Source organism: Enhydra lutris, unplaced genomic scaffold, assembly GCF_002288905.1.
Source record: "Enhydra lutris kenyoni isolate GAN:26980312 unplaced genomic scaffold, ASM228890v2 scaffoldscaffold25, whole genome shotgun sequence".
NCBI classification, from domain to species: Eukaryota; Metazoa; Chordata; class Mammalia; order Carnivora; family Mustelidae; genus Enhydra; species Enhydra lutris.
The window spans coordinates 3,864,737-3,874,471 of NW_019154109.1; the positions used below are offsets into that span (position 1 = coordinate 3,864,737).

The 9,735-nt window shown below is 44.2% G+C and overlaps 1 pseudogene; it reads left to right on the plus strand.

Moving 5' to 3' along the window:
* Positions 1-549: 549 nt before the first annotated feature.
* On the plus strand, positions 550-882 carry LOC111151186 (annotated as a pseudogene).
* The last annotated feature ends 8,853 nt before the right edge of the window (positions 883-9,735 follow it).

Here is a 9,735-nt window from a genome sequence, read left to right on the forward strand (position 1 = left end):
CACATGGGTACTCAGTACCTCTTGGCTCCCCTCAGTACCTCCTGTCTCTTTCACATCTGACGTAGGTGGGCTGGAAACTTTAGGAGAAGAGACACAGATGAAAATTCTCGAAGATTGCTAGTTCAAAGTTCATGGAACAAGCAGGGGACTTGGGAACTAGAGCCTGATATTATAGAATTCAATGTGCTGAGAAAATGTATCCCACAAGGGGGACTTCCCTTTGCCTTGAATATCCCAAGCCACTAGCTTCCTCCAGGCAGGCAAACTCCCACTCGTCTTCCTGTTCTCATATTTTCCCAAATATGAAGCCTACGGCATCAGCCAGCTTTCACTCTGTTGCGCTGCAGTAACAAACAATTTCAAAAATTCGAATGGCTTACGTCAACAGACTTCTTTTTTAGGGAATCTGATTCATACTTCTATCCAAATCTGTGTCTTCTGAATGGCAATTCTAACTGCCCAAGTGAATGTTGGTTCGCTTTAAAAAAAAAAAAAAAAAAAGTCTTTTTCCGCCATCTTGGGGCCTGTGGAGCTCTAAAACGCCGAATAATGTCTGGAAGGCTGTGGTCCAAGGCCATTTTGGCTGGCTATAAGCGGGGTCTCCGCAGCCAGAGAGAGCGCACAGCTCTTCTTAAAATCGAAGGTGTATATGCTCGAGATGAAACAGAATTCTATCTAGGCAAGAGATGTGCTTACATGTACAAAGCAAAGAACAAGACAGTGACTCCTGGTGGCAAACCAAACAAAACCAGAGTAATCTGGGGAAAAGTAACTCGTGTTCATGGAAACAGTGGCATGGTTCATGCCAAATTCCAAAGCAACCTTCCTGCTAAAGCCATTGGCCACAGAATCTGTGTGATGCTGTACCCTTCAAGGATTTAAATTTAATGAAAAGTAAATAAAGGTGTAGATTTGTTCTCTTGTTAAAAAAAAAAAAAGGCGCTTTTTTTCTCATGTTCTGTGAATGTCATCTTCAGTGTTGCTCATGTACCTTCTTCATTCTGGGAACCTGGTCGAAGAACAGCCGGCTGAGACACTGACCTTAACCTTTCTGAACAAACTTCAAGAGACGTAGCTGCCACTGCAAGTACTAACTCCCTTGCTTTTTCATGCGTTCATCCATAACCGTTCATGGAGTACTCCACGCTAAGTCGACCCTTGTGCTAAGGGGCTGGATGTCCAACATGAGGCAGGTACAGTGCCTCCCTTCAAGGAGCTCAGAGTCTAGTGAAAGTAACAGATGAACAAATGAATAGTGATGGTGCATGAATAGGTTTTGGTTTGGCTGTGAGCAGGGGAGGCACCAAATAGTGACTTAAGACAAGTCGACTTCTTTCTTGTTGGTAGTCCAAGGCTGGTAGGGCAACTCGACTCCATGAAGTCCTCACGACCCAGGCTTCTTGAAACTCCCCACTCCCCATGTCTAGGATGTGGCCTATATTCTCAGGCTCCAAGGTGGCCCCCTGGGGCTGCGGGAGGCTCTGAGAGCAACAGGATGAAAGAAGGAACAAAACAAAGGGAGATGTCTTTTTTTTTTTTTTAATCAGATTTCTGTTTCTATTCCATTGGCCAGAGGGTAATCGCATAGCCACAACTTATTGGAGCACAGGGAGGGAAAGGGACATATCTTTTTTTATATACTTTTATATAAAAGTCAAATTCCATAGCAAACCTTTTGTCCCTACGACATAGTTTTAAGCTTTTGCAAGTTCGACATTTTCTAGCTAAGAAAATTTAAAGCAGAGAATGACTATCCAGTTACAGACTAGTCAACTTAAAATTACAAATACTAGTATTTTTCATTATACGGTGTTGTTTCTCAATCCCTCATTTTAACAAAGTAAATATATGATGGTATATACCATACACATTTAAAACCATAAATTTTTAATGTAATAATGGAATTGGAAACATACTAGTTTCCCAAGAGAGAAGGCAGCTAGCTGTGTTCCAAGTCCAGCTCCTAAATAGATAAATCCAATGAAAGAATGAATGAATGAATTCAAACAACATGCATTATTCATCTCCTCTTTTTAAAGAACACAGCACTGTGGGAAATAGAGGAGTAAGAAAAAAATAATTGTCCTCATGAGCATTAAAAATAAAGAAATAATATAAATAATTTTAAGAGAGTATATTATACATACCACATACTACCTGAATTCAGAGGAGGGAAATCACAGTGGGCTGAAGGCATAAGAGGTTTTGGAGAGAAAGTAGCAGTTGCCCTGGGTCATTTAGGAAGGAAGGCAAGAGAGGGTCACTTTGATAATGGCACCAAGATATACCACAACAGAAATCGAATGGAACCGCCAGCAGCCTAGCTTCATTCATCCTGGGACCATTTTTTCCCACCTGTACACCATATCAAGCCATAATTCTTTGTCTACTGAAAACATCAATCCCTTTTATACATTCATTAAAAATAATTTATTCATTATTATAAAATGCTTTTAATTTTTTATGACTTAGTTAATAGTAAACATGAATCACCAACAATGAGGTAAGTATTCTCAAGAAACAGCCAAGATAAAGATTCAGTATTCAAGTATTTATATATTTTTAAATTATCCAGTAGAAAGCTAAGACGTTCATTATTAATGTTCAAAATAGAAAGCTTGATAATGTACCAGAGGCCAATGGCTCCCATTCTTCTAGATCCTAAAGCAAGTGCCAGAGTAGAAATCACAGGAAGGTTTATTCCCTAGAGGCATTCTCGCTATCACAGCAGGTGAAATTGCTCACGCAAAAGTATTCTATTTTAAAGCCGTAGATAAAAAGAGTGACATGCAATGCGATGTTGTAATCCCCTCCGGTGCATCTAGGAACTGATCTGATCGGCCTTCCTTGTGTTTCACGAGATAAACATTATCATCTGACTTATAAAAAGACTGCTTGCATTCTAAATAAATTAATCTTGGTTATTCCCCTTAAGAACATATACTGGTGTGCATGTAAACAAAGACAGGATTTGCTAAATTGTTATTGATAGCCACAGGCGAAAGAGCCAGATCAGAGGAGACACATACCATGCTCTCACCACTATCAGAAGTTCATACGGTTTTATTTTGTAGTATTTCTGGTTTCTCAGGGCACCTGGCTGGCTCAGTCGGTTCGGTGTTCTACTCTTGATTTTGGCTCAGGTCGCCGTCTCAGGATCTGGTGAGATCGAGCCCCACATCAGGCTCCATGCTGGGCGTAGAGATTGTTTAAGTTTCTCTCCCTCTCCCCCTGTCCCTCCCCACCTCTTAAAAAAAGGTTTCTCTCCTCCAGTAGCCAGAGAGCCAACCATAGACCTGAATTAGCTAAATCGGACACCACTCAGTATATTTCCAGCCAAGTGACAAAGGAACTCTGTTTGCTCAGCTGGACCTCCAGGTAGAGCTCCGCCTGCTTTACCCTTTTCCATAGAGTGCTTTGCCCCCTGAACAGGGTAAGACAAGGGAACATGAAGCCGCTGTTCCAAAGGTCCCGTTCCCACAAGGAAATGACACTGTAGGAAACTCATCTGACAATCCTCCCAAAACAGGAGTCACAGATCAGAAGAATCTGCTTTCACAGATGTCCACAGTAGTTACAGATTGACCTCTAAGGTCTGCTGTCAACCCCAGAGCAAAGGAGAGCACTTGGAAATTGTACAGAATGCCACATGCATTTCTTTCTTTATTTATTAAGATTTTATTTATTTATTTGACAGACGGAGATCACAAGGAGGCAGAGAAGCAGGCAGAGAGAGAGAGAGGGGGAAGCAGGCTCCCCGCTGAGCAGAGAGCCCAATGTGGGGCTCGATCCCAGGACCCTGGGACCATGACCCTAGCCAAAGGCAGAGGCTCTAACCCACTGAGCCACCCAGGTGCCCCCAGAATGCCACATACATTTAAAAAGTAAATAAACATGATCATCTTCCAAACAACAATAATCATGATCATGATCAATAATTATGATCATCTTCTAAACAACAATATTAGAAATCTCATTTCTAACCATTAAATTAAAATCATTGGGTCAAAGTTACAGTATAATGCTTCCAAACCATCATCAGGTTCATATGCAAGACAGAGAAGAGAACACATTAGCCAACAATTTTTCACATTTTGCCATAGGCAAGTCTAGGGCAAGAACCTCTAGAACCTCTAAACTCTCTAGTCAGGTTACTACCAACTACTACCTGTAGGCCTCTTATTCTTCAGCTAAAAATGTCCTCCACACTGGATAAACTGGAAGACAGCTAAATCTTTTCAATATGTACCTGCAACGACTCCTTATTTCTTATGAAAATTATACCGAGTGTGGTTGCTTTGCTAAGAGGCAGTGAAAGGCCATTCCAGAGCAACCGAGCTATAAAGACACCAACACAACAAATACTTGGTATCATCCCATGGTCTATCACGTACAAATTAAAGTTCTTGAGTCCTCAAGAGACAGATAATAAAACTGATGGGAAGGAATGCTAACTACAGCAGGAAATGGAAATATACTGCCTTAAAGGGAGATCAAGAGAGATCAGACTGGGTAAACGCACCTCTACGTGAAACCAGTTTAATATTAGCAATTAGTAAAACAGCATTTAATAAAAGTAACAAAAGCAATTTAATATCAACAATTCATATCAACAATTAAACCCCAAGATATCCTACTTGACAAGCTTTAAGATCGGCAACTCAACTCCTGGGGTGCATTAATCAATGGCTTTTCTCACTTGGACTTCGCCAAATTAAAAAAAAAAAAAATCGGAAGACTAAAACTGTGCTCCCAAAGCCTTTTCTCCGCTGGAACTGCAACCCCACCATTCAACTGGCTGCTCACGCCCCTGGCCCCATGAGCACCATGACACCATCGAGGTCAGCAGCTTTGACCTCCCGCACACCATATTTCATCTAACATCAGAGGCCACTGGTTACTGGATGCACCATGGTCTCGTGTGCCTCTGAGAAACAAAACTCCCACCAAATCTAAGCCTTATCACAATTTCAGAGATGAAAATACAACAGGCATACACTTCAGAATTGGTGTAACATGGTACATGGTGAATGTTAGTTCCTTCTGATCCCAATGTCACCACCTTAGTCCAGACCCCCTTGTATCTCACCTAGACACATATACCTCGTCCCCTTTAATCTTGACTCCTCCAGTCCATTCTTCACTGGCAAAGTGACAACTTTTACAACACAAATCTGATTATTCTTGGCTCCAAAATTTTCAATGACTTCCCCATGCCGTCAGCATTGAGATCCAGCTCCTTCCGGAAGCCTGCCTCCTATCATCTCTCCAGCCTCATCTCCAGCAGCTTCTCAGTCAATTTCTCACCCGCAACTGTATTTGACCCCTCTCGGTTCTTCTAACACCACAGTGTCGCCCACCCCTCAAACTCCATACACTCTATTCCCTCTGTGAGCTCATGCACCTTCTTTGACCTAACTCCTGCTTATCTGGTGTGTAAAAACCCTGCTTGACCACTCTCCTCTGAGAACAGATCCCCTCCCATTATGGTTCTATACTCTGTACTACCCATGCCTCGCATCTTGTGTACCCGGAATGATTTACTCAATTATTAGCTTAATTATGTACCTTTCCAGCCTTAAGTTCTAGGACAACAGGGATTCATTTTAATCAGAATTGATTTCCCAATCTCTGGCACAGTATTTGTTCTGTTTGTTGACTGACAAAAAAAAATCTTGGATGATGGCTAATGCAATTCTCTGGGGCATTGTTTGGCAAAAACTAGGGTTTTTTTTTTTTTAATTTTTTAAAAAAGATTTATTTATTTATTTATTTGACAGGCAGAGATCACAAGTAGGCAGAGAGGCAGGCAGAGAGAGAGAGGAAGGGAAGCAGGCTCCCTGCTGAGCAGAGAGCCAGATGCGGGGCTCGATCCCAGGACCCTGGGATCATGACCCGAGCCGAAGGCAGAGGCTTTAACCCACTAAGCCACCCAGGCACCCCCAAAAACTAGTTTTTGCTGCAAAACAGTAATGTACTCTAAGGTAGAAGTTCTCGAAGGGTGTCCTGGGTACCCAGTATGCATTTAATAAATAGCATGATGTTACGGCTGATTATAAAGACAATGACAAAGGTGACAATAATATAAGAAATAATATGTTGTATCTATTCAAAAGAATAGATACTCCATGATTGAAAAACAGCATGGAGGTTCCTCAAAAAGTTGAAAATAGAGCTACCCTATGACTCAGCAATTGCACTACTGGGCATTTACCCTAAAGATACAAATGTAGTGATCCGAAGGGGCACATGCACCCAAATGTTTATAGCAGCAATGTCTACAACAGCCGAACTATGGAAAGAACCTAGATGTCCATCAACAGATGAGTGGATAAAGAAGATGTGGTGTATATATATACAATGGAATACTATGCAGCCATCAAAAGAAATGAAATCTTGCCATCTGCGACGACGTGGATGGAACTAGAGGGTATTATGCTTAGTGAAATAAGTCAATCAGAGAAAGACAATTATCATATGATCTCCCTGATAAAAAGAAGTGGAGATGCAACATGGGGTGTTTGGGGGGTAGGAAAAGAATAAATGAAACAAGATGGGATTGGGAGGGAGACAAACCATAAAAGACGCGAAATCTCACAAAACAAACTGAGGGTTGCCGGGGGCGGCGGGGAGGGAGAGGGTGGTGGGGTTATGAACATTGGGGAGGGCATGTGCTATGGTGAGTGCTGTGAAGTGTGTAAACCTGGCGATTCACAGACCTGTACCCCTGGGGCTAATAATACATTATATGTTTATAAAAAATAATTAAAAAAATAAATAAATAAAATACTCCATGATTTGAGCTCTTTATAGTTTTTATCCAAACAGATGTCTATGAGTGACCTCTGGTAACTGTTCTAGTCATTGATTCTAACATCCCAGGACAGGAAAACCATCCCTAGACCAGTTTAAAAGGCCGATGATCAGTAACTGTCCTTGACAACAAATGCTGTCGATGAAGTACATTCTCTCTTCAGTTATAAGGATAGAAATGTATTATTTGCAGATATAACAGAAGAATAATATTTGCTGTGTCTTTTAAATTCTAAACCATAAAAAGCATAGAACATAAGCTACTAGAAAGAGATTTCTTTTCTCATTTGCCAACTCCCATGATATCCAGCGGTTTGCAACAGAACAGGTGTTCCCCAGGTAAACATTCCACGGGCACACAGTGTAACTGTTTCGTATCAGACAGTCTCCAGCTGACATCACGTTCCTAGACCATTACTTGGAATTTACAATGAATTTTCCCACAGACGTTAAATTCTGAGACATGGTCTTGGTAATTCATACCAATTGTGTTGTGGTATGCTATGACACACTGTGGATTAACAGGCCTTCTGTACTATGATATGATGTGAAACACTGTGGATTAAATGGGCTTTATGAGTTCACTTTAGAACCTGGACACATTGTCTAATACCATTTCTCTGAGAAAATAGGTTCCAGGGCACAAATAGCCCCGAAACAATGAAAACACGAGTCCTTCCTCACTTTCTCCCTGCCCCATCCTTTTATCATCACCCCACTCGGCCATAGCCCAGGGGAAACAGCATCCTAGCAGCCCCTTCGATGCCCTGTGGAACATCAGTCCCAACCCAGAGCCCGGGTAGCCACAATCTCCTTAACTTGACCTCTCACACTTTACCAAAGCATTCATAAAAATGCTCTTCACCCTCACCCGACCCTGGGAAACCTCACCTTGTTCCTGGTACCCCCACCACCGGTTCCCTTCACTCAGCGTCAGCCCTGGCTTGGTCCTTTACTGCTCCCTTAAACCATCTCTGAAAGGAAAACATGCTTCCCAAACCCGCCTCGTGCTGTTTCCTCCCCAGTTTCGCTCAGGCTGCTGTTCCCTTCTCTCCTGGCTCTCTCCCTCTATCTCTCTCTCCAATCCATCCTTCCAGGGATTCTACCCATCCCAGATCCTACCACATTCACGACACCTCCTAGAACAGCCTACCTGGCCAGTTCCTCACGTGCACTCACCTCATTCTGCCTTGGATTTCTTTTCTTTTTCTTTATTTATTTAGAGGGTGGGGGCAGAAAAAATAGGAGAGAGAGAATCTTAAGCAGGCTCCATGCCCAGCACAGAGTGGGAGGCATGGCTTGATCTCCCAACCCTAAGATCATGACCTAAGTGGAAATCAAGAGTAGAAGGCTTAACTCATTGTGCCACCCAGGGGCCCCCTGCCTTGGATTCCTAATACTTTTTCCTTGTCTTTCCCCACCCCCGCCTTTTTTTTCCTTCCTTGTCTTTCCATCTTTCTTTTGGAGTTCCCCAAGCACAGGCACAACTTTTTTCTTTTTTTTTTTTTAAGATTTTATTTATTTATTTGACAGAGAGAGACCACAAGTAGGCAGAGGCAGGCAGAGAGAAAGGAGGAAGCAGGATCCCCACAGAGCAGAGAGCCCGATGTGGGGCTCGATCCCAGGACCCCGGGACCATGACCTGAGCCGAAGGCAGAGGCTTTAACCCACTGAGCCACCCAGGCGCTCCCAGGCACAACTTCTTTATGGTGTCTGGATCCCTGCACCCCACCCCCCACGCCCCCCACACCCACAGCGCCTCGCTCACTACAGTGGAGTATGAATGCAATAGGAGTCAGCCGTCCAGTGTCTCCCTCAGTCAAAAAAAAGAGGCAGAAGGACATTATAGAACAATATCTGGGACCCGGGAAGAAAAAATGTGAAGTAGTGTCAACGCTTATACAAAGGTAAATACTATGGGAAAAGAAATGGAGGTGTGAACAGCCCAACAGTAAGACAGAAATCCAACAGTTCTCTTCTGGAACCATTAGCCTGTGAGTCCGGAGGCGAGAATGCTCCACTTTGGCATCTGAAGGAAATAACAGTAACAGACAATGATTTTCACCCTCAGGAGGTGCCATCCCTCCGTGTAAAGCGCTTCCAAAGCATCGCCACCTTATCATCTTCATTCTACACGGGAGGAAACTGAGGCATCCGAGGTTCATTAACTGGCCTGGGGTCACACCATCAGCGGGGCAGAGCTAGCATTTGAACCCCCACCCCATCCCCCATCCCCCATCCAAACTCAGCAACTAATTCAACGACTTGTTTACTGCACAGTTTTAGAGCGTGTTTGCAGGATGGGGGCGGGGTGGGCAGAAGTCCCCGCCCTCCGAGAGATAAAGAAATCAGGCTCCTGCGAAGGTCCCGTCCTTCTGCCTGGCTCTTGAGGGGGCGGCCTTAAGTCTTCCAGCAAACCCAGGAGCTCGGGATAAACGGAAACCGAGCAGGGGCAAATAACCCGCTCAAAGTCACACGGCCCAAGGTTTCAAAGGCTGCTGGTGCTCCGAATCCGTGCTTCAGGGCACCCACGGCCACAGGCTCCCCCTCCCCCACCCCACCCCCAAGGTCCCAGCCAGAGGGACGCAGTCTGAAGGCCCCTCCGCAGTCAGCCCGGGTGGGGGGGGGGGGCAGGGGGGGACACCTCCTCGTCTGCAGCGCGGGGACACTCCGCCCAGCTCCCCAGGCGGTGGAAAGGACGAAGCAGAATGAAGGGTGCAGAGGCTCGAGCACAATGAACGGTCCGGGAGAGCCGTCGGCCCTTCCCTCCGTAAGTCTGTGCCATTTCACATCTCCCTTCACGGCACCCCAGCCTTGCTCCTCTTTAAAATAGACGGTTTTCTCTGAGATCCGTGGAAGTCTGCGAAAATGCAGAAGAGACGAACACGGTGAGATGAAGGAAAAGGAATTTCCTTTCCCTCT